This window comes from Saccopteryx bilineata, chromosome 5 (genome assembly GCF_036850765.1).
Source record: "Saccopteryx bilineata isolate mSacBil1 chromosome 5, mSacBil1_pri_phased_curated, whole genome shotgun sequence".
Taxonomy (NCBI): Eukaryota; Metazoa; Chordata; class Mammalia; order Chiroptera; family Emballonuridae; genus Saccopteryx; species Saccopteryx bilineata.
In genome coordinates, this window is record NC_089494.1 from 148,915,456 (window position 1) to 148,939,046 (window position 23,591).

Consider the following 23,591-nt stretch of genomic DNA (forward strand, 5'->3'; position numbering starts at 1 on the left):
AAATATGTAATCAGGCAAAAATTATTTTTTTTTGCTAAGGAAAAAAAAACTCCATGAATAAAAACTCCATATTATTAATGCCAAGTTTCAATGGTTTATCTGACACTATTAATGAGGAAAAAGTTTGCTAAAATTTTTATGACTCCTCAGTGATTCAGTACTCTCCATTTGCCTCTAACCAGACACTATAAAAAGGTAACCAGGGACTGTAAAATAAGACATCGATTTAAATGCACCAAATCAATCATTTTAAAAAGAACTCAAGGGTAACAATATAAAAACCAAAAAGCCAGCCACTGAATGAGTGGCAGAGTTAAACCTCACATTATTCTGTATACGGACAACTGACAAAGCATCGTCCTAGGGGCTGCGAAGTTTATTTTGGCAAATGACACGTCACACTTTCACTTTTTCAACAGTATTTACTTTTTCTCTTTCTAAAAAAAAAAAAAAAAAAAGGTAACCACACTCTCTGTAGAAGTCTTAAGGAATGTAATTATAAAGGAACAAATTTAAATCACCCAGGGAAAATCACTTTTATGTTTATAATAACTCCTCCTGACAGCTACTCTGTGGGTTTTTTTGAGTTCATATGAAATTTAGAATTTTAATTTGTTTTTCATTTAACATTACATAGAAAGTATTTCCTCGCATCATTAAAATTCTTTGAAGACATGATTTAAAATGGTTCAGCAATTTTTATTACAATATGAATAAGGTAATTTATTTACCATTCTACTACTGCAGACCATTAAATTGTTTTGTTTTGTTTTGTTTTCACCATCATAAACAGTGCTGGAGTGGCTCTCCTCAGCCAGAACTTCTGCTCCATCTGGGACGCTTCCTTTGTGCCCCAGCCCAGAAGCTGGAGTATAGGGCCAAATGGAGGAACATGCTAAGCCTCATGATGCAAACGGCTGAAATGCTATCCAGCCTGCTGTCTGCACTTCCTGAGTGACCCGCAGGAGATGACAGAATCCATCCAAACGCTATTTCCTCTTCGGCCATAAATAATGTTTCCTTTCATCCTTTCCAATTTGATATTCAAAAAATAGTATCTTACCATTGCCATGTACCATCTTCATGTGATACTACCTCTGTTCCCACCCTTCCCACATTTTAACTCTGTTGGTATTTTGTATAATTTTTAAGAGCTCTCCATATTTTTTTACCTCACAAACTACTGACAAATATTTTCCCAGATTCCTTCTGACATACGAAATGTTAGTTGTTTTGTTTTTTAACTTAGTCCAATCCATCAATTCCCTTTATCTCTTCTAAAACATATTCCTAAATGTGTTCCCCCATCGTAGGACACCAGAAGTCTACCTTCTCCGGGATTTCCAGTTTCACATTTGCCACACAGGGAATTCATGCTCAAATATTTTGTCATGTACCACTCTGAGCTGATCCCCCCCACACAGTTTGCCATCGAGTCTTACACCGCTGTCTAAGATTTATACCCTGTCTTTGTCATACATTAAACTTTACATATACAAAGCTAGGTTTCAGTGCACCAAACTTTCATTGCAAGAAGAGAATGAAATAGAGAAAAGGACTACTGTTTACATATCCCTTAGTGCGGTAGTCATTAAACTTGAGGTCATTTGAGGTAGGGTTATAAGGGGATGACAATGATTTTGCATGGTTTGATAACCCAGTCTCTATGACTTGACCATCACATTGCATTCTGCTGTGAAAAGAATCTATCTGAAAGTGAACACAGGCAGAAATTACTGTGCATCAGAAACTGTTAAATGTCCCTCTCCCACCTCCAATATCTGTTTTCTCCATTGTCTACAGCAAGGAGTAACTGGTTAACCAAAATAAACACTGCTCGGCTGCCCTTGTTGTTGGATATAGTCGCACCGCTAGGTTCTGTCCAGGAGCAAGTGTGCAGAATAAGTATGTTCAACTACAAGGTCACACCCTTTAGTAGAAAGGGCATGCATTTGCAGTACCCCCAGGGATCACATAAGCCCCACAAATACTTAAACAAAGGAGAAAAGAGCTTGGTTCTGCAGTCAGCTCCAGACTATGACACATAAGAGAAATTACCTCCTAACTTGTTTATACCACTCTCCGTGGGGTCCCTAACACCCACCCAATTCCAAATCCTTACAAATATACCCTAGAAGGACTGCGCTCCTTTTTAATAAGCTTGTAGCTATGATGCTTAGATTGTTATTGTTCAACTCAGTTTTTATCCAAAAGACTATCAATAATGCCAAATGTTGCTGTCTTTGGTTTGTTTAAAAAAAAATTCCAGTTTTCATTAATGCTGACCAAGGTGCTTAAACCTAGAGAATGAGCCCCACAAGGTCCCCTTTGCTGGCTGGAGGGGTGGGATGGGGGGGTCTGGACTGAGTTTAACTCCTAAAGAAGTGAAGGGGGTCAGCATTGTCTTTTAATGGCATCAACTATTATTTGGGCACTTCTCAAACTTTAAGGTAGAGCAGAATTATCTGCAGGGCTTATCAAAACTCAGACTGCTGGGCTCCACCCCAGAGTTTCCAATTCAGTATATCTGGGGTAATGCCCAATCAGGTGTATTTCTAATAAAGTTCCCAGGTGGTGTTGATGCTGCTTACCCAAGGACTGCACTTGAAGAACGTCTGCTTTATGAAAAAGAGATTTTTGTCTGGTTTGCCTAGAAAGATAAAAATTGTTCTTCATCAGAAGATATCTATAAGTATACTAGAAAACACAATATTTCTGCAAAATCATTGAAATGTGGAGAGAAGAAGGTTGGTTTTTCTAGCAATAGTTTTGAATTAAATAGTATTCAGAAAATAACTTTAATTCTAGTTTTTCTTATAGAATGCCAGTTATCTCAATTCCATTGTTTTACGAAGTCAAGCTTTGCTATACCATCTGCCTAAAGTCAGCCCCACTTGCTCTCCACAAAAGTTCAGTAAGACGTTACAGTACCAAGAATGTATCATGTTAGCTACTCGTGGGAGGTCCATTCCCTCAATGGACCTAAGCAGCTGCAGTAATTATTGTTTCAGGACTCAGTGTCTCAAAGATCAAAAGGAGAAGGGATTACACAATCTCTAAGAATTAGGTTCCTCATTCTCAGCAGATGCCTTTTCCTTAGCCTTACTGAGATAACAGACTAGCAGAGGACTTTTATATGTTATGTCTACATATAATTTTAAAAGCCAAATATCCTACAAGGCTTGTAGGCTCCTCACCCTAGGGAAAAAGAAAAACAGCACAACAGCACAGACTTCTGCCCATGTCCTCCCTCTCTGTGTCCTTCTGTGCCAGGCAATCAATTTCATCTATTTTAGCTGATTGCTTTGCCATTCATCTCCACAGCACTTTACTTCTTAATTTTTCAGATGTGTCCTTATCAGGAAATGCCCTACTAGTCACACCACCATCACCTTCTTACCTCTTCCTCTCTCCCTCCCCCCTCATCTCCCTAATGGATATGATGGCACAGTATGTTATAGCAGAACCATGCACCATTCATTCTCTGATGAAATAACCCTTTCTTACACAACTTTTCCCGAGAGTTAATGATGGTCTTGTTTTTCCTACATCCTTAGTTTTCCACATACTTATCACCCACTGGAATTGAATATTTCCATCAATTGGCTAACTCATCTCTAGACAAACTGAGATATACAGAGGTATTTTATTAATGTCATCTTCAGGTAATTTCTACCAAGGTGTTCTGCTCTGCCCTAACCTACACCAACTGCCGTCTGTGCCTGGTACGCACACACTGTCTATCCTGAGACCTTGCACCATCTCTTTCCTTGTAAGATTGCCCCACTACTGTGTCTCAGGACTGCGTAGATCTTGTTTTCTCCTTCCTTTTTATGGAGCATATTCTCCACATAAGAGAGGACTTACATGAAAAATGTGTGAAACCTTATATGGCTGAAAATGTTCTTACTGTCACATTTCAACCAATAGTTTAGGTAGGTAAAAAAAATAATTTAAGTTGGAAAAACATCCTCTCTCAGAATTTTGACATTTTCCCTCTTCTATTTTCTGGCTTCCACTGTTGAAAAGTCTAATACCATCCTAATTACCTGGTCTTTTTATATTCTGAAATGTTACAATAATGTGTCTAGTGGCAATCTACTTGTGGCTTGAGGCCCTGAGTGACTTCTTCAAGAGTGAAACTTTTCAACACTGAAAACTGTTCAGCTCTGATCGGTTGGCTCAGTGGTAGAGCATTGGCCTGGCATGTGGAAGTCCTGGGTTCAATTCCCAGTCAGAGAACACAGGACAAGCACTGATCTGCTTCTCCACCCCTCTCCCTCTCCTTTCTCTCTCTCTCTCTCTCTCTCCCTCGTCCCCTCCCACAGCCATGGCTTGAATGGTCCAAACAAAGTTGGCCCCAGGTGCTGAGGATGGCTCCATGGCATCATTTCAGGTGCTAAAATAGCTTGGTTGCTGAGCAACAAAGCAGCAGCCCCAACGAGCAGAGTATCACCTTGTGGAGGGGAGCGGGGTTTGCCAGGTGGGTCCCGATTGAGGCACATGCAGGAGTCTGTCTCTGTCTCTCCGACTCTAACTTAATTTAAAAAGAAGAAAAGAAGGAAGGAAGGAAGGAAGGAAGGAAGGAAGGAAGGAAGGAAGGAAGGAGGAAAGGAGGGAGGAAAGGAATGAAACTGTTCTTCAGTTCTAGGATATTTTCTTGAATTATTGCTAATTTCCTCATCTCTGTTTTCTCTGTTGTTTCATTCTAATACTCAAATGTTGGACCTCCTTAATCTCCTTAAATTTCTCTTTTGTTTTCTACCATTTTATTTTTTTAATGTGTCATCTAGGATGTCCTCAGCTTCTTCTCTTTTATAATATAACAGTTTTACAATTCAATTTCAAAAACTTCTTTCTAAGGACTTCCAGTCAAGATGCAGGGTAAGTAAATGCTTTATTTACTTCCCCCCACAAGTACATCAACATTACAATTTAAGCTACAGAGCAACCATCACTGAGAACTGCCTGAAACATAGCTGAACAGCATTCCTCTAACTAAGGAAACAGAGAATAAGCCATGTACAGATTGGTAAAAAGGGTGGAGATGTGAAATAAGCTGGTCCCACCTGTGGTAGTTATGAACCAGGAGAGATAGCTCATCTACAGAGGTACCCCCTGAGGAACAAGGGGTACCAGCCCCCAGCAGGTTACCCAACCTGAAGACCCAGAGCTAGGAAGAGGACCCCCAAAACAGCTGGCTGTGGAAATTAGCAGGGGCAGCAGATCAAAAAACAACAGAGCCACAGTGCAAGGAACTGAATTGTTTCCCTTAACTGGAGGGATAACTCTCTCCCAAACAGAAGTCCAAAACTATTCCTTCATTGAGCTCACCCCCACCATAGCCAGGAAGTGCTAGTGGGCAGAAGTGCCACACCTTATGGCTCACCCTACCCTGAGATGCAGCCCCATCCAACTCATGTCCCAACCAGGTCCTTTTTCAGCAGTTATTCCTCATAAGCAGCCAACCTCTGCCTGCACTACAGGCACTACAGTCTTTCTTAAAATCTCTCAAAAGTCCACAAAGGCCAAACAAGAAATGTCAGACCTTGGCATGCCCTGTACCTCTTGCTATGAGGCCATAATTCAAGCACTAGTGCCAACTGGCCTCAGTTGGCAGCATAGCCTCTCCCAGGTACCTCCAAACCGGGCACAGGCAGCTACCAACCACAGATCACTTGGTAACCCTTACAAGGTGGCCTGGAACACAAAAAGCACAGCTGACCAAGGTCTGCACTAGAGATGCCCTCACAAGAGACCCCCAAACCAACATACCTGGTGACTGACTTCAAACCAGAACACCCAAATAGCTCCACAAACAACACATCTAATGGGTGGACCTGGCAGGCAACAGAGCCCTGCTAAAGTGACTCTAGCTCGGCAAGGTCAGCCCCACACAACAGCTTATCTATTGTAGTCATGACCAGTCCTCACAGCCAGTTAGCCTAAGAATCAATCCCACCCAATAACATGACAACAGCAAGCAAGGCTCAATTACAACAGGAGGGCACACACAGGAACATCCTGGAGCACCTGACTTCGCTGACCAGGGAAACTGCACTACTGGGCTCCACAGGACACCTACCGCACAAGGCTACCCTCCCAAGACTAGGAGACACAGCATATCTACCTAATATATAGAAACAAACACGAAGAAGGAAGCCAAAGGAGGAGACAAACATATCCTAAACAAAAAACAGGACAGAACTCCACCAAAAAAAAAAAAAAAAAAAAAAACCTAAACAAATGTAGGAACAAATCTGTGACCTGGAAGACAAGGTAATGAAAAACAGCCAATCCAAACAGCAAAAAGAAAAAAGACATTTAAAAAATAAATCTGTGACCTGGAAGACAAGGTAATGAAAAACAGCCAATCCAAACAGCAAAAAGAAAAAAGACATTTAAAAAATAAGGACAGTATAAGGGACCTCTGGGACAATATCAAGCGTAACATCCACATCATAGGGATACCAAATGGAGAGAGAGAAAGCAAGAAATTGAAAACCTATTTGAAGAAATAATGACAGAAAACTTCCCTAATCTGTGAAAGAAACAGATATATAAGTCCAGGAAACATAAAGAATCCCAAACAAGAAGAACCCAAAGAGGCCCACCCCAAAACACATCATTATTAAAATGTCCAAAATTAAAAACAAAAAAGTATCTTAGCTGCAAGACAAAAGCAGTTAGTTACCAACAAGGCAGCTCCCATAAGACTGTCAGCTGATTTCTTAACAGAAACTTTTCAGGGCAGAAGGAACCAACACAAAATATTTAAAGTGATAAAATGCAAGAAATTACAACCAAGATTACTCTACCCAGCAAAGCCATCATTTAGTATCAAAGGACAAATAAATAACTTCCCAGACAGGAAAAAGCTAAAGAAGTTCATCCCCTCTAAACTAGTATTATAAGAAATGTTAAAAGTAAAAGAAGAAAAAAGAAAGATCAAAAATATAAATAAAATGACAACAATTACATACCTATCAATAATTAGTTTAAATGTAAATGGATTAAATGCTTTAATCAACAGACATGAGGTGGCTGAATGGACAAGAAAATAAGACCTTTCCATATGCTTTCAGATCAATAAACAGACTGAAAGTAAAGGATTAGAAAAAGATATTTCATGCAAATGAAAACAAAAAATAAGCTGGGGTAGCAATACTTCTATCAGGCAAAATAGACTTTAAGACAAATGCTCTAACAAGAGACAAAAAAGGACCTTTCACAATGATGAAGGGATCAATACAACAGAATATAACCATTATAAACATTTACACACTCAACATAAGAGCACCTCAATATATAAGCAAATATTAAGAGCACTATTTACAATAGCCAAAACACAGAGTAACTTAAGTGTCCACCAATAGATGACTGGATAAAGAACATGTGGTACATAAATACAATGCAATATTAGCCATAAAAAAGCCATAAAAAAGAATGAAATCTTGCCATTTGGAATAACATATATAGCTAGCAGCTATTGTGCTAAGTGAAATAAGTTCAACAGAGATAGACAAATACCATATGATTTCACTTATATTTGAATGAAAGAAACAAAATAAATAAACAAAACAAAAACTTACTTATAGATGCAAAGAACAAACTGATGACTGCCAGCTGGGAGGGAAGTTCAGAGGCTGAGTAAAAAAGGTGAAGAGACTAAGATATACAAATTGGCAGTGAGAAAATAGTCAGGGGCATGTAAATACAGCATTGGGATTATAGTCAATAATACTGTAACAACCATGTATAGTGCCAGGTGGATAGGTGAAGTACCAGGGATCACTTAATACATTATTTAAATGTCTAACAACTATGCTATATACCTGCTGAAACTAATATAATATTGAGTGTCAACTGTAATTGAAAAAAAACTTGTTTTTAAAGCTCTAATTCTCATTATATTCCCTTTTCTGTCTTATCCTATTCTTGTTACATGAATGCAAAATCTTCTATTATATCCTGAAAACTGACCTCTTTTTTTTAGATATTTTTTCACTCCCTCATAAGAAAAGTTATTTTTCCTTCATCATAGTTTTTGTCTCTACTTTTTATATTAGCTGCCTTCCTCAGAAGTCTGATTTCTCATATTTAAGAGTAGGCAATTAGGCCTTGGCCAGTGGCTCAGTGGACAGTGTCAGCCTGGCATATGGACATACTGGTCTCAATTCCTGGTCAGGGCACACAGGAGAAGCAACCATCTGCTTCTCTCCCTCTTCCCCTCCTGCAGCCAGTGGCTTGACTAGCTCAAGCATGGGCCCCAGCACTAAGGATAGCTATAGCTTGGTTGGTCCAAACACGTCAGTCTCAGGTGCTAAGGATAGCTCAGTTGATTCCAGCATCAGCCCAAGACGGGGTTGTTGGGTGGATTCTGGTCAGGGCACATACAGGAGTCTCTCTCATTATCTCCCTTTCTCTCACTTAAAAATAATTAAAGAAAAAAAAAAAAGAGCAGAAAATTAAAAGGCTGATTGGCATCTTTAGCCTTGAGCACAGAGGTGAAGGCTGTTGATTTTGGAGATCCCTGTATAAAAACCTGCGAGTCAATCAGCCCAAGAGGAAGCCTCAATGTGAATGTCTGGAAGTCTCTGCTCGGGGATTGTTACAACTATACAGGAAAGGATTTCCCATATTCCAACATGTAAGGGCTGGGGGTATCTGCCTACTGTCACTGGTTCAGAACTGAGCATCCTAAGTAGACACAATTAGTTTCTTCCCTGAGATTAGACAACTGTAGACTCTAAGAGAGAGCTATCTCTTAAATACAAAGCTATAAATAAAGATGTGTCCAACTTCAACTTCAAATTTCCAGTTATGAGTCAATAAATTCTCATCTTTCATTAAGCCAGTGCTGACTAATATACCATGTTTTCATCTTGATTTTTTTTTTTACCAAACATAACAGATGTTAAACTACCATTGTGTGACCAGAGTTCAAAACAATTATCCAAACTCAGGACAAAAAGCAAAACCATACCTAATAACAAAGCTACCTTAGCATTAAAAATCATTCTTCTCTCCCTCCATTGAAAGGCAAGCTCCCAAATGTTTACCACTTAAAAGGACTCACTCTAGTTTATATAATAGAGATGAAAGAAATGCTGCATTTATTTTTTTTATTTATTTAGTGATTAGAGAGAGAGAAAAGGAGAGACTGACAGACAGAAACATCAATTTGTTCCTGTGTGTTCCTTGACCACGGATCAAACTCATAACCTTTCCATATTGGGACAATACTCTAATCAACTGAGCTCTCCGGCCAGGGCTGCATTTATTTTAAATTATGCAATTATCTAGACTTTCCAAACTGATCTTCCTTAAAGGAGCTCAAGAAACTCACAATTTTACTAATAACATAACGCTCCTAATTTCACGCTTGCTACTCTGAAATAGGTAAAGGTTTGCTGTTATTTGGGTTTTTTTTAACATGACTCAAAAAGGGGAATACTGTCCAATAGAAAATAAAATGTGATGCTGTAAACTAGAAGCTACGCAATTCCAAACGTACTCTAGCTGCCCTTGGAAATCTAGCTTATCTAAATTACAGAGAAAACTGCCTCATTTCACACTCCAGGAATTTAAAATGAGCATAGGACGCCTAATCTAAGCTAACACTTTTCAAAATATTTCACTCAAAATGGAAAATCTCAGAGGATCCTGAAGGATGCACAACCAAATTTTTTACCAAAACCTGATCTTTAACAAATCATTCCATCTTCCTAAAAAACAACAAGCAAATAACAGCCTTGGATCACAAAAGTATCTGTAAGAACCATATTTGTAAATGGCTCTGAAGATGAAAAGCAATGTTAAGTGCCAAGTGCTATTATCGAAGAGAGCTTCCTTCTACTTCTATTCATCCTGTCAGCCAGATCACTCTGCTAATAATGCCTGACTAAGCCCATCTCCCCCCAACTCCTACCAGCCAACTCTCAGACTGTGTAAAACACAGGCCCTGCCTGATTCCATCATCAAGGAGAGGGACTGATTGTTTGGGGCACTGAGCTCATGGAATTCTGCCATCCTCCATATGCTCGGGGCTTGATTTACCTTGATTAGGACAGCAATTTACCGGCCATTTCTCAACCAGGCTTCACTGATTTTCACTCTAAACAGATTGAAATCTAACACAAATTGCTGCCCCAGCATAAGAAATGCTAATTTTTTACAATCAGGTTCATTCCTCAATAACTGGGAAATAAGATATGTTGGGGATAATAGGCAGTCAAGGAGTAAATTCCAGGGCTGGCGGCAGCCTCCTGTTCCCACAGTAATATACCGTGTCTTCTAATTCATGGTTTTAACTGTCACCTCTTCACCTCCCCAATCAAAGGGCATGTATTACTCAAAAGTAGAAGGTGAGCTAAATCAGTTGTTCAAAATGGGCATGAGAAAAACAAGACTATTCCATATTGTGTGCTGAAAAGAGAAAAGCCAGTCCAAGTGCAAACTAGCTGTGCACCACCCTGAAAGTTCATTTCTGTATATACTATCTACCTACAAATTATTTATGCCTTTATTAACTACTGATTTACTATAAAGAAGGATGAGGCCTTAAATGCCCAACTAAATCCTTTTAGGTGTTTACGGCACAGATATAACCATAAAACTGGGCATAAATCAAATTTTATAAATTATATAATTTAACTGTATGAAAGTAGTTCACTCTACTGGAATCCAACCACCAATCATGCAAAAGTCAATAAAAACACCCTAATTCATTCTGGTTAGTAAAAAATGTGGGACCTGTAACCAAACCAGCAGGGGGTAGCAGAAGACCTGCATTCAGCTATCACTTATGGAATATGCTCTGGCCTTTTAACCACCACAAGCAACACTGTTCTCATCTGAAAACCACAGCAACCGTTCTGAAAACCTTGTGAAGTCATACCTCCCATTCAAACATTGCTGGGAATCTGGGTTTTCACTGACCTTCTTTGTTAAAACTAACTGCGTATAGTAGGGGAAGAATAATAAGGCATTCACTCAAATGGAAGAGACTTGAAAAGGGAAATATCTACATGGTCTGAGCTGGGTCCCAAAAACTTTCATGAAAGAGGTGAGTTGGGCCCAAAATGCCCAGCTGGCTACTCAAGACTTAAATAAACTGCGCTGAGCCTCTCTGGTTCATAATAGCAGAGGGCTGACAAAGGGAAGAGGGTGTCTGGACTTTACAGCTAGCTGTAAAGTATATTTAAGTTAGTTTAAAGACAAAGAATGACAGGGGCCAAAACTCCAGGCTCCAAATACTCAGTGATGCCCCCTAGAGCCACTCCCCTGCATGCCGACAGAGCAGCAGCCTGGAGAACTGTGCCTGGATGTTTGATTCCAGAGCTGCCTGCTTCGCAGGAATGGTGCTATGAGAATGGACCAGCAGAGAGGAGAACAGAGAAACAAAGAAGCTGCTCCACATCCATCAGCTTTTATTTAAAAGATGGCATTCAACTGTTGACATCGTCTTGCCTAAAATCAGAGAGGCACACTGGCAGGGATTGGCTATGCCACTTGTGAGTCCCTGAAGCATCTCAGAAATGTCAGCTTCACTATGAACCATCACCAGCAGCATTCTGCCTAGCTTTCGTTTTCCATTTAATTAGCACAGGGACCTTGATGGTACTCAGAACAGTCTAGGTCTCCCTTATAGCCTCCTCCTTGCCCTCAGCTCAGCTAGGAAAGCTCCTGCTTAGGAAGTGCCTGCATAAAGCACCAATTCCTGTGGAATCTCACCTCCCATCAAATAGTATCTGAAACATCACCCACGAAAACAAATATCAAAATCCTGGAAAGGTAAATCTCTCACACCAGCTTTTTTACACACTCAAAACTTTAAAATCCTCTTAATTAGACCAAGTGGAAAATTAAGGCTGTGAATTGCAAAGAAGAACCAAGACAAAATGTGCAGGACAAGAAGGGCTGCAGGGTTCAATGACCCAAATCAGGCTGACATGTCCGCAGAAATCTTAGCAAATCAGCCTTAGGCCAAATGAGCAAAAGAGAATGCATTCTACAGCCTTCAACTTAAAGCTAGAAGTTAGAGTCGCAATTTTACATCTGTTGCTTATTCACTGACCAATAAAAGACTATGTATTGAATATTATGGAAAAGTATCATTAAAAGCAGATGAAGTTTAACTGAACGAGTTAATATCAACAATATTAATAAAACAAGTAGACTGTCAGCCCTAGCCAGGTGGTTCAATGGGTATAGCATATCCTGACTCCCAGAGGTCGCGGGTTTGAGCCCCAGTCCAGGCACATATGAGAAGCAACAACTGAATGTACAACTAAGTAGAACAACCAGTCAATGTTTCTCTCTCTCCTCTCTCTCTCTTTCCCATCCCCTCTCTCTTTCTTTCTCTCTCTCTCTCTCTCTCTCTCTCTCTCACACATCAATGAAAAATGATTCTTTTTTAAAGTAGACTGTCTGGAAAAGGAAACATTTGCCCTCAGGATTTCTCATTGTCCTCATGACCTCTGTCCTCCCAATCGCACATGTGCAGGTAAACTATTATCGGCAGGTCCACTCTCCCCTTCCTCCCAGGAATCTCCATTCCAGGGTTCCTCTTTTCCACTTCTCTGCCCTCAGACAGGCAAATTCAGTTTCTTGCCTGCAGAAAATACTTCAGGAATCCAACCTAAGTTTTGGCAGCATGCGCTTCCCTCCGTGCCCCTGCCGTTTCCTGTCCCTGTCTCCACTTGTTCTGTGGAACATTTTCCAAGCTCTCCACAATGCTCAAGAAGCAATGCATCTCTTTCAGACAGAGAACCAACTGGAAAGCTGTTTAGAACAGTCTTTTATAAATCTTTTTTCATTGAAAAACTACAACCTATGTCATGCACCAAGAGGCATCCGTTTATATCAAATGACAGATCACCTTTTCGAAGCATGCCTAAGAAGTATTTTTACTTACTACACAGACAAAATGACTATTACTGAGTATATAACATTAAAAAAAGAGAGAGAAATATCCTTTCGAAGGTGGAGATGGGAAAAGAGAAATGACTGCAAGCACAAAGCTTCCTCTCCAACTGTTAGGATGCACCTTGTACAAGTCAGATTTTTTTTTCTCTAACAAAAAGATAATTTATTTGTCACAAAGCTGTAAAAGTAAACATGCCTTCTACTTTTTAAAGCAGACTTTCCAGGTACATTTGTATCCAGCAAGAATTCTATCCTGCCATTCATCACAAGAAATATCAAAAATGGGAAGTTGAAGATTGAAAGAAAATGACTTAGACAAGGTCACACAAAACGCTCTGAGCCACTGGTTCACTCTAACCATCAGGCTATAGTTTATCTACCCTATATTTAGCGCACTTTCTCAAATAATGCCAAAGCCAATTAATATTTGAGAAAATCAACGAGTTCGATTTGGCAAAACTTGGTGTTTTCTCCCATGCTCTAAAGGAAGTGAAATTAATTTCTGTTCATATAATTAGCTTATTCATTTGACTTGCCAGCTTCAAGCTGCGTAAGGAGAGGAGTTTACAACCAGGTGATGAGCCCGAAAGGGGCACAGACAGACAGTGCTTAGTTAGGTCTTCCATAAAGGGCAGCTTCTGGAATCTGTCTGGAGTTTTCTACAAGATAGAATATAACCTAATAAAAGACCGAAATCTTAATGTAAATTTAAAAGACTGCTCATGAGTGGCCAAAACTATTCAGAAGAGAAAATCCTAGCTCTCCTCCCCCGCTTTCCACAGTGTCTTTTTGATTTCCACTCCCCACTTCTTCCACAACTTGAGAATATATAAAACTTATTCTTGCCTACATTAGTGTGGTAGCCTCTTGCAGAGGAGGGGGGGAAAGGAAACTGATTTATATGAAAACCAATTATTCTTTAATTAAAATGAAATTTCAAAATTTAACACTTTCCAAATCTTTACTGGTCAATTTACATGACAGTGAACAATTTTCTATCCCAACCCAGGGACACCTAGTACATTTAAAAACAGTGATTTAAGCTTCCTTTAAAAGCTCTGTTCTCTCATGGCCAGCCACCTGACCTAAATGCAAAAAGAAAACACTCTAGTCTTACTTCATTTTAAATCAAATACAAAGAAAACTCCAACTTGGATGATCTTGTATAGCCTTTCAAAAGACTCAATCTCTTCATTAATAAAATAAAGATAAGAGCACTCACCTACAAAGATTAAATAAGAGAATGTACTTATAGCGGCAGTCACAGGATAACACACATAGTGAATAACCTCTATACTGAAGCTACAGTTTCAAGACAATATAAGACTAGGAGTTACTCAAACTCTCTAAAGCCTCATTCTCCTCATCTGTAAAATGGGGGTGGATAAACACTCTCAGCAAGTAAATGAAATACAAAGCAATAAGAGCGACTGGCACACAATAGATGTCTAATCAAGGTAATTCCAAATCTAATTAATTCTACAAGTCTTTCACCATTAATCTCAAGACATACAGGTCCAAGTGTCCAGTTTTTAAATGAACACCTATTTAAATTATACTAAAAATGAGACTGGAATCTTGCACTTGGAATTTTCTTATATTTACCTTAAAGTGCTGTGTCATTCAAACTTCAGTTTTGACTAAAATGGGCAACAGCAGCAGCAGCAACTTGCCAAATTTAGGAGAAAGTGGAGAAGGTATACTTTAATAAGTCTAAGATCTTTTCTTAGCCAATAAAACTTCAGGGGGAAAAAAATCTCAGGATAAAAATCTGTTCTACCTTCCTAAGTGTCACCAGTTCCAAATCCCTCTTCTGTAGTCACAACTGCTGACATCGTCTGCCCTACTTTGCAGAATTCACCAAATGCTTTAAGAAGTACTATATCTACCAAATTGTGTTGTTTTTGTTTTTAATAAAATAAAAAAGAATGAAACCGAAAAGCACAATGGATTTTTTCATTAGTCAGTGTCAGAGACATCTATCTTATCACAAAAATGGAAAAGTGATAAGACAGTAAAATGTTTTGATTAGTAATTGTCATCTTATCAATAACACAAGGGACCCTAACTCTCAATGTATGGTGAAATATTATCATTTTTTGAAATTCTTTCCAGGCTAACCGATGGGGAGTATGGTGGTGGCATCTTCTAATAAGAGTGCTGCTGAACTGGTTATTCAAAGTCAATTCCTAAAAATTTTATTTGGTAATTTCATATAAATCATGTAACATTCCTTGTTATACTGCAAGCTCAAAGTTGGCTATCTTCCCTTACTTACATTATACAGTCCTGTCTATAAACATGTAGTTTACACTGAGTTCAGCACAGCCAGCACTTGTTTTAGCCAACAAGATCATTTTTTCTTATGAATTGTGAGGAAATACAGCTTTAGTGGACCAACATAAAGAGAAGAAATAGAAAATGGAAAGTCAGACCTGATTCTTTTGCTTACTGGGACACCAAGAAGCTGCAGTCATCCACCCCCACTATAATTATTAGTGAATGAGGTCTATAGGTCTACTCACTCACTCTGTTGGGATGCTGGTATGTGAAGGGCTACTTGGAATGGTCCTTTCTAGTTCTAGGAATTAATTAGAGCAAACTCACACAGATATTCTGCTGGCTTGCATACAAAGATACGTTGACCTAACTCAGTCCATGCATTTTACTGGGGTTCCTTGTGAAGGCTACATTTGTGTGTGCTTCAATCTTTTCTATGCCTCCCTTTTTGAGAGCAGGAATAAAAACATGACCCCAGGTGGAGCTAGCACTCTGCACAGTGAACTACAACCCATTAATTAGTTCACAAATATCATCCCAAGCCACTGTTAGCCAAGGCCAGTAGCAGCATTTCCATTATACTTTGTGGACATGAGTCAAAGATGAATCACTTGGCCATGCCTGCATAGATGTGGTGAATCACAGATTTCCCCAAGAGCAGCACAATGATCTTTGAGTGAGACTACAGTTCAATGCATTTCTTCTGTAGATAGGGAAGATGAGGCTCAGACAGCTGACGGAATTGCTCCAACATGACACAAGTAGAGAGAAACAGCTCTGAAGCCAGAAGCCATGCCTACTGATCCTGTCTTCTCTCCTTGTCTATCAGAAATCTTCATTACAAAATATTTGTTAGATCCTGGATCACCACACTGAATGTTCTGCTTGACTTGGTTTGTTGTGACAAGCATAATTTCCCCCAATTTTTTTTACTTGTAAAAGGAGAAAAATAAGTTTTGTGGACCCTGAGAAAGATAACTACTAAGAAGGGCTCCTGGTGGCTAACTGGGCTTAAGTTGTAAAAAAAAAAAAAAAAAAAAGCAGGGCCCAGCAGCCATTTCTATACAAGGACCTCTCCTACAAATGCACTTCAGGGAGACGCCAGCACTGAACTACCTGCCTCTGACTGTACTGCCTGCCTATACTGTTTCTGCCATCTGAGCCAGGACTTACAAAGAAGTTCCTAGAATCCTATTTCAACCAGTAGGATTGAGGATTTCCCCATCCAATTGTACCTGTGCAGCTATATCACCATCTCCTTATTCACTGACCCATCAGAGCAGCTCTATTCTGATCAATCAGGACAGTGCCTTTTGTACCAAACAAATTTCAAAGATTTGGAGTCCTTATTTGCATTAGGATGGACCAATCAGGGAACAGGGACTTCTGTTTATAAGTCAGCACCCTATGGCTTTGGTAGTGTACTTTTCCTTTCCACCTAAAACTGACTGGTTTTTGCTGAGCTTAAACACCTGACTCTACAACAAAGCAGACCACACCAGCAAGGAGCAGAGCAAAGCTGTCTAATCAGAGGGTGTGGCCCCAGGTTGCCTGACAGCCCTGTGTTTCACAGCAGGAGGTATCACACCTGAGCTGTTTTACACTGAATAAAGTTTCCTTCTTCACAACTCCCAAACTGGAGATTCCCGGTGGCACCTAGATGCAAGAACAGTTAGAAAAAACACAACATGTGTTTTGATTTACTGATTCTAATTTCATTTTGGTAGAAGAATGTTTTCCAAATTCTTTATGATCACTACATTATTACTCCACATATTCTAAATAGTGCAATACTAAGAGAGAAATGTCCAAACTTAGAATACTAAAACTGGAGGTAACTCAAATCTCACAACACACAATTGTTGTTAAAATTCTTTTAAAAAGAACTCTTTCACTTTGATATCCTGACAAAAACTTGCAGCCTAAGTGGAGGCCCTGCAGAGTCTGCATTTTTATGGCAGAGGCCTCTTAAATCCCAAAAGAACTGCCATCAATTAAATGGAAACTTCATTCACTTACAGCTCAGAGCAGTGTTCCTGTCATTCAGCATTTCTTCTCAGGTTGGGCAAGTCCTTTAGGGACACTGGCATGTGGAAAGTGGAAAATGCCACCTCAGCTAAAGCGGCAGAAATGGGATTTGATAAAATGTTTCAGTACTCCTAGGGCAGCCAAAGGAAGGTCTTGTGATAAAATAGAAGAAAGAGGAGAGGCCAATCCTGAGATCACTAAGGCTTTCCACTTTCTTCAGGAACTTAGGCTGGCTTCTTTTTATTAAGTCAAGAATCATAAAGCTAGTAGTTTATATCTAAAATGGGTTTTTTTTTAATTAGTTCTAATTTTCTGCAAGAAAAGCTCTCTCACAAAGGGCTCCATCATTATTGAAATTCGTGTCCTGGCAGGATAGCCTCTTTGAGATTCAAGGTTGCATGAATCCTAATGGGAAATGGGAAATGAGTTCTCACCACCAGCAGGGCTCAGCTGTCACTTGGAGAACAACACTCCTTCAAAATAGGTTGGTTGGTGGCACTCTCTAGAGAGTAGGGGCTGTTAAATTGCCCTGCCACTGGGCAGTGGTTTACATTGGCGGGGGAAGAGGTTCTACACACAGTACAAACTTTGGTAGGGGACTGGAGGGTTTCTGGTGTGCAGGAGCGTGTGTCCCTGCGCCCCTCCCCCCACCGTTTTCAGGTAGGCTGCTTGGTCCCAGCAACGAACTAAGGTAAAAATCAGAGACAGTATCTATTTATGGAAGGGAGTAAGTAGAGTGTGTACAAATTTAATGCTTAGCAGGAAGAAAGTAGCAGATCTCCTATCTCAAAGGACAGCCTGGCCAACAATTGCTTCTGACTACCATTGCCTCTTCCCTCCCCCATTTAACAAACTCAATCTTTCTCCCCAACCCCAACTGCCTCCCCAAGAAATGCGGCCGAATTTAAACCTGTTTTTTGTTTGGGTTTGTTGTTGTTGTTTTTCATTTTCTCCGACCTGGTAAAAACATAGATCCATTTGCTTGGTGTAGACACGCCAATCGGTCCCCCAGGTCTCTTGGCTATGGCGCAAGGGAGGAAAGGGTGAGAGAAAGTGGAGGGCAACGTCGATGGATCCGGATTCAGGTAAGGTCTCCCCTCGTCTAAAGCGGTTTCCAACCAGTGGGAGCGGATCCGCCCGGGCAGTGCGGCTGACAAAACATAGCGCAGGGACAGCGGTCTCCGGTACCGGGACCGCGGGCGGGGGGCCGGGAGCCAGAGACCCTCAAACACACTCGCGAGGTCCAGGGAGGCAAAGCAGGGGACGCCCGAGGGGGTGACAAGTTTGACTACTGCACCGAAAGGAAACCTAGTATGCGCAGGGCCAGCCCTTGGTGCCCTGCCTTTCCTGAAATCCCACCCAACTCCAGAAACCCACAGATCCCGAAAATTCCGAAAGCGAAACTGCAAACAGGTCTCCAGAAGTTTGGGAACCGTTTCCCAGGCTTCCCGGAATAGCCTCCTTACTCCCGACGCCACAAACGCCATCAGGGACGGGCGCCCCGGGGGGTGGCGATCGCTGCGCACGGCCACCTTCCACACCCCCAGGGCACCTCCCTCCGTTTCTCACCGTCGAGTTCCCCAGCCCCAGGCCGCCGGGGCGCTCAGTCTCCCTCCTCGCCCCCGGGTCCACAGCGGTGGTCTGCCGGGCTGCTCTGCTGCTTCTCACAATAAAGGGAAGCTTGGGCCCTTCGAAAATCTTGTGGAATGTTCTTTGTAAACGATTGTACGTTCACTTCCACGGCAAAGCTCGGAGCAAAATCGCTGGTGTCGAGGCGCTGAAGAGAATTGTGCGTTTGTCAGCAGCGACGTCAGGGGGGAGGAGGGGAGGGGTTCCTGGCTGAAACTGCAGTTTACAAGCACAGAGCCATTTTAGGTTGGTTTCCACTTCAGCGAAGCCCCTGGGAGAGCTGTCCCCGAGAGGACGCACCAACAGCACCGGCTGAAAGCTCCGGGGACGCGCCGCACGCTCCGTCCCGCGAGGCGGAAGGCGTCGTCTTAGCTGAAGTGTCGCCCTTGGCTCATCCTAGCCACCCATGTGAGAGGGTCAATCTCCCGCAGGTTCTCCAATCCTAGTGACGCTCACCCAGTGAGTCACCGGTAAGAGACCGCCGCTCACAGGACACTGCGAAGGGCAGGCCTCTCCGACGGCGCGACGTCTAAGTGTGAAGATCAAGATGATTCTATCGATTTCCCCTCTAGGCCACGGCAAATGCCCAAAAACCACGTTACTGCGTTAACTGCAAACCTAGCCAACACTACGATTTATGAACGTCTCGATGCACTTGGCTGATGGGCCATCAGGTTCACCAGCCCAAAAAGGTCCCCTGGACATGCCAAAGTCAGGCCCCGGGGACCATGCACGGCGGCTGCCCGGCCCGCGACCCCTGGGTCCCCCTCGCTGCCACTTTCGTGCAATCTCCGCTCAGCAGCTGCGTCTTGTCCACTGGCGACCCCTGTTGGGAACCCCTGTTCACAACTAAGCGAGCTTGGGTTTGCTAGCTTTCCCTCACAGCCTCCGACTTTGCCCCCAAACTCCAGTCCCACACGCTACCGGGCCCCAGACGCCCGCCTTTCCTGGGTACCTCGCCGCCCACTCAACCCCTAAGACGACAGCCCTGCCCACTAGCTGGAAGGACGGCACGCGTGGGTCCAGGAAGCCTGGACAAGAGACACTTTCTTCCAAGAACGCTTTCCCCACCCCACCTTCCTTACAGCGCAACTTCAAAGCAACTCCTCGCCTCAATCGTACACGTTTTTTGGCGGAGGTCCGAGTGCCCCGGCTTTTCGGCCGTTCCACTTGCACCCTTCCCAGTCCGCAGCCTCTGCCCCCCCACATCCCACTCTACTGTGGCACGAAGGGTATTAGGAGCCACCGGTAAGTGCAGCGCGCTCCCATGCACACACAGAAAACCCCACAAGCGTCGGTAGCCAGATTGCACCCTGGACCTTTTAATAAGTCCTTTTAAATATCACCTCCTCGCTCCACCTACTCAGGGCTTTACCATACCGGATCCAGCATACAGAGAGACAAAGCGAGCGCGAGAGCTGTTCTCAGAAAAAAGCCGAAATAAATCATTCCTTCTGCCCTCATGTATTTTGCACCACGTGTCAGCAGTCTGTCACGTCAAATCATGGCAGGATCAGGTTCCAAGATGCATGCACACACACATTAGGGGCGGGTCTCTTTGACACCCCCCAAATGCAATCACAGGTATACACCCTGATCCAAAATCACACAGCCGATGTATTTGGTTGCCCCAGTCCCAATCAGCGACACCCATTTCCCTTCTAGCAATGAACTGGACTTGCAGACTTTATCCTTGGAAAAAACGAAGGTAGCTAATTTCCTCTCCTTTTTCCCACTTAATTCGCTAAAGCAGCTCCTGGAGTAGCCAAAGAGAATCAAAACTAAGGGATGGCAACTCCAGTGGGGTTTTTTCCCACTTCAAACCCTTTATTTTCAGTTTTTAAAACCACCTTAGCCCGCCATATTGGAACTGGCACGGTTTCTAAACACTTCTTCCCCGCAGTTGTAGAGCTTCCAGAAAACGTGAGTGCCTGAAGCACCGACCCGGCACTGGACGCGCGTCCGGCCACCAGTATCAACCACTTCCCACTCCCAGGACTCCCCCTTCCCCGGCTCAATTCCCGCGTCAATATCAGTAAGTATATCTAGCAGTTGTTAACAGTTTTGTTTTGGGTATTTTGGTGGATTTTACACACACAGAGACAGAACACACATACACACAATTTTTAAAATAACTGCAAAGCTAGATCAGATTAGTGCTTTTAAAAGGTCATATGACAGTAGACAACAGGAAAGCCCCAAGTGACAGGATATTACTTTAAAGAAAAAAAAAAGAAAAGAACAAAAAGATCATCCATGCCGGAGCATGTTCCGAAACTACTGCTAATTTCATTTCAGTTGCACAGGCAAATGTTTCCAAGGGGTGATTCTGAATGTGTTTCGATTTTTTCACCTCCTGGATGGTTTTCAGTCCTCACCCCACCATCTCGTCCGCGCCAGCACACACACACCCCAGAAAGAAGAAAGAGACCCCGGCGAGGAGGAGACGGAGGTGCGCGGGGTAGCCAGGGTGGCTGCGTCGCTAAAAGGAGCGCAAATGAGGAAGGCGGGCGGCGAGAAGGGACAACTCGCATCCACGGCGGAGGGCACTTTACAACTACGGACGGAGTCCCGGAAGGCCGGGCTTTTCAAAGCCGAGAGACGAGGGGGAAGGGGACAGAGGAAGCAAAAATGACAATCCGGAGCGTAGAGCGGAGTTTGGGGCTCTGCTCAAGTGCTGTCGCTTTCTCCCCCTGCCTTTTCGCTCCTCTTCCTCAGCAACCCTTCCTCCAGCCCCCTACCCCAGGCTACCTTGAGTTTCCCTTTTTTTCTAAGCTGAAAAAAAAAAAAAAAAAAACTGACCGGCGCACTCAACCTGCGGGCCGGCGGTCTGCGGGAGGAGCAGGCTGGGCGCGGGGACCGCGGCTGGCGCGGGGTCCTACCTGGTGAAGTTCGTCCTCCCCTCCGCGTGGACTAAGGCCCCAGGCGCCGCTGGCGAGGACGCCGGCCTCACTCGCACGAGCTGCCTAGCTCCCGCTCGCTCTCCCTCGCTCGCTCCCCGCCCGCCGCCTCCCTCGCACGCCCGCTCGGGTCTTCCGACTCCCTCTACAGCCTCATTCCAATATGGCATCCTCTCTGTGCGCATGCCCGGCACTCTTTTTTAAGATTATTATTTTGTGTGTGTGTGCAGCGAACTCCTTCAACGACCTTTTCCAGCGTTTGCAGAATGTCTTAAACCAATTAGCCTGTGGGACGTTCTCCACTCCTTCCTCTGCCCTCGCGCTTGGGCACAACACACACACACACACACGCACACGCACACGCACATTTTACAATAACACAGCCCCCTCCCCGGCCCGCTCCCCTTCCTCCTAGCCTTGAGCTCCCTCCATACACAATCTGCGGAAAGTTCACATCACAGGCTTTTCCGCAAACACATCTGCAGAGAAATCTGAGCACACTCGGCGTCTCGATGGATTCTATTTTCTCCGTACGCAATCCCTCTGTCGACCAAGAACACAAATTTTGCGCTTTATCCGCAGATAGTTCCTTTGGACAGGAAAAAAATTCAATGCCCTGAGCTACCTTTGCCCCGCCCACTGCGCCCCACCCTGCACTTAAATTACGCCTTTTCTATGGAAATTAAAATGTTTCCTGGCCCCAAAGCGATGGCGGGAGGGGGCCGGGGACAGGTTTTACAAGGAAACGTGTCCCAAGGGAAAGAATATTAAGTTGGGGTTGCTTGGGCGAGCTTGCTGCTGCAATCTGGCAAGGCTGGGCAGGACGCAGGTAAAAGGGTCGCCACGGCGTCTCCTGGGGCAGTGCCCGGGCCTAGGTGTCCAAAGACAACACCTATCCTGGGCTGGCTATTGTAGGGGGGGAACAGAATCCTGCTCGAGTTACCGTGGCCCTCCGCGACTGTTGGAGTGAATAAGAGGCAGCGCACTTGCGCGCAGAGCAAGGGGTCCAGCCGGCGTGTGTGCGTCCCAGCTCCTTGCGTGGGGCGTGGGATAAGGACAAAGAGAAACTCCCCCGACCTCACGCGCAATGGCTGGACAGAGACTGAACGAAAGAAATATCCCCAATTTGGAAAAGCTGGTGACGCCTGAGTGAGCAAGAACAAGAACTTCCGAAAGTGGGCTTCGCTGTACTGAAGAGCACGAAGATGCTCGTTGGAGTCTGTAATTTATTTCCCTGGGAAATAGACAACGGATACATTTCTTAAATGGTTTTGCTCTATTGCCACTGGGGATAAAATCTTCCAAAGTCTCCCAATTCTGTGTCAATCTCTTTCCTACGAACCCCTAAAGCCGTACTCCGCCCAGGCCCGGGAGGTTCAAGAGGACCGCGCGGTCCCCGGGACTCGGGTGCGTTCGCGGCTCCTCCCACCCTCCCTCGCTCTGCCGCCCCAGCAAGTCTTCCCGGACCTGGAAGGTCTTGCAAGTGAGATCCGGGGAGGAGAGGAGGACGCTGGGAAGGACGGGAGACAGGGCAGAGACCCAGGAATGGAATCAGCGAGGCAGAATGACCGCGCACAAGACCGGCCGCAGTCCTGCCACGTGGGTTCTTTCCCGGACGGCGGGGCCCCTACTGATGTAGAAGAGCCGCGGGGCCAGAGCGGCTGTCGCCAAGCCTCGACGTCGGGGGATCGACCTCTGCAAGGACATCCACCGCCGAGTTCGGAGTCCTTTGCGGCGTCGGAAGTAGTGAGACCCTTGCACACTGGGAAAACCGTATTTTCTTACGTCTTGGAGAGCACTTTACTACGTATAAAACGCCTTCCT

General features: G+C 43.5%; 1 protein-coding gene across 7 annotated transcripts in view; it reads right to left on the bottom strand.

Moving 5' to 3' along the window:
- SFMBT2 (Scm like with four mbt domains 2) overlaps positions 1 to 22,315 on the bottom strand; it is a 251,723-nt gene extending 229,408 nt beyond the window's left edge. For 3 of the 7 annotated variants that reach the window (XM_066279376.1, XM_066279375.1, XM_066279369.1), the window contains exon 1: positions 21,750 to 21,898. The gene's annotated coding sequence lies outside the window, so the exon portion shown is untranslated. Of the gene's footprint in view, positions 1 to 2,591; positions 2,651 to 18,807; positions 19,216 to 21,278; positions 21,373 to 21,749; positions 21,899 to 22,201 lie in introns of those variants that run through there. The other 4 variants (XM_066279371.1, XM_066279374.1, XM_066279372.1 and 1 more) reach the window with 4 other exon arrangements.
- Positions 22,316 to 23,591: the final 1,276 nt, after the last annotated feature.